Below are 1,997 nucleotides of genomic sequence, written 5' to 3'. Positions count from 1 at the left end.
CCACCACCAGCTCATGTAGATGAACAATTTGATGAAGTGGCGCCAATGCCAGCAAACAAAATCCTAAGAGATTATGCTAGACCAGACCACTTCAAATGTGAATCTAGTGTCAGGAAACTCTCAGTGGCAGCCAACAACTTTGAAATCAGGACCGGCCTGATCCAAAAAATTTCAACAATCTTGTATCTTCACTGGAGATTCAAGTGAAGATCCACACAGTTATTTAATTGATTTTCTGGAACTTGTTGAAACTGCTAAGTATAATGGAGTATCTCCCGAAGCAATCAAGTTAAGGTTATTTCCTTTTTCTTTAAAAGGAGATGTCAAGAATTGGTTGCGAAGTTTGCCTCAAGGATCTATTACAACATGGGATCAGATGACTCGAAAAATTTTAAACAAATATTTCTCCCCTGCTAAAACCACAAAGTTAAGACAAGACATATCTAATTTCTTGCAGACTGATACTGAGTCAGTATATCAAGCTTAGGAAAGATTAAAGGCAATATTAAGAAAATATCCACATCATGATATTCCTGAACATATACAGTTGTACATTTTTTATCACGGGTTAAAACCCTCTTCTAGAAATGTGATAGATGTAGCTGCAGGAGGTTCTGTAATGGGAAAAACCACAGAAGAAGTATTGCTATTATTGAATGAAATTTCTGAGAATGCCGTCCAACGGCCATCTGAGCATGTAATCATCAAGAAGGATACTACAGCAAATCAGGCAGACGCTTTAAATACGCTAACACAACAAATTGTTTCTTTGGAACAAAAGTTTGAATCTTTTCAGGTGAATACACAACAACCAAGCCGTCTGAGACTTGTGACATGTGTGGAGGAAACCATCAAAACCATGAATGTCAAGCAACCAATCACAATGATAAACATGTCAATATCATCGGTTACAAGCATTATCCTTTTGAAAGTTCAATGGCACAAAAACATCCAGGTTTTCAATGGAGCAATCCAAATGGTGCTGAGAACTCTCAAAGGTTCCAGAAGAAACAAATACAGGGTCCACATGAATACAAGAATCCAAACCATGATCAATCAAACTTCAGACCTTATCAGCAAGCAACTCCATATCAGCAAAGGCCTCAACAAGCCCATCCTAGTCTTGGTGACCTTTTGTACAAGTACATTAAGGTCACTGATGAAAAGATGGAGAGCCAAATTTCATCCCTCAAAAATCTGGAAATTCAGTTGAGCCAGCTGGCAGCTCTTGTGTCAAAAAAGATTCAGGGTCCCTTACCAAGCAATACAGAGAAAAACCCAAAAGAGCACCTTAAGGCTATCATCTTATGTGATGACCCGGCCAGTCGTCTTGAGAGTTATAGCCCCGATCCCCTATTAACTATTTTACCCGTATCCTTTTCTGCTATTGTGACTTGCTAGGAGGTTGCATTTTGTTTTTTTGGAGTGTTTTGGGACACTTAGTCCCTAAATGGAGGCTTAAGTCTTAGGATTTAGACCGTAGTCAAAACTGTGTGAAGACAAATCCGAAATAAAGTTTTGTTGGTTCTGTTAGCTCCGTTAGGTAATTTTGGACTTAGGGGCGTGTCCGGATAGTGTTTTGGAGGTATGTAGCTCATTTAGGATTGAAATGGCAAAAGTTGAAGTTTTGGAGATTTGGACCGATAGTGGAATTTTGATACCGGCGTGGGATTCCAATTTCAGAAGTTGGAATATATTTGTAGGGTTGATTATGACCTGTGTGTAAAATTTGGGGTCAATCGGACGTGGTTTGGTTGGTTTCGTCATCGGTTGTCGGATTTGGAAGTTTCAAGTTCTTTAAGTTTGAATTGGAGGGAGATTCGTGATTTTAGCATTGTTTGATGTGGTTTGAGGGCTCGACTAAGTTTGTATGGTATTTTAGGATTAGTTGGTATGTTTGGCTAAGGTCCCGGGGGCCTCGGGTTGATTTCGGATGATTAACGGATGATTTTGGACTTGTGAAAGATAGCAGATTTTCTGGTGTTTTGTTGCAGACT

The 1,997-nt window shown here is 39.4% G+C and overlaps 1 non-coding gene across 1 annotated transcript; it reads right to left on the bottom strand.

Annotated features, from left to right (window-relative positions):
* Positions 1 to 424: 424 nt before the first annotated feature.
* Positions 425 to 531, bottom strand: LOC142169266 (small nucleolar RNA R71). The gene has a single exon (XR_012698976.1). It is a non-coding gene; the product is annotated as a small nucleolar RNA R71 (small nucleolar RNA).
* Between the last annotated feature and the right edge of the window lie 1,466 nt (positions 532 to 1,997).

Source organism: Nicotiana tabacum, chromosome 14 (assembly GCF_000715075.1).
Source record: "Nicotiana tabacum cultivar K326 chromosome 14, ASM71507v2, whole genome shotgun sequence".
Classification (NCBI taxonomy): domain Eukaryota; kingdom Viridiplantae; phylum Streptophyta; class Magnoliopsida; order Solanales; family Solanaceae; genus Nicotiana; species Nicotiana tabacum.
This window is presented reverse-complemented; position numbering and strand designations above follow the sequence as displayed.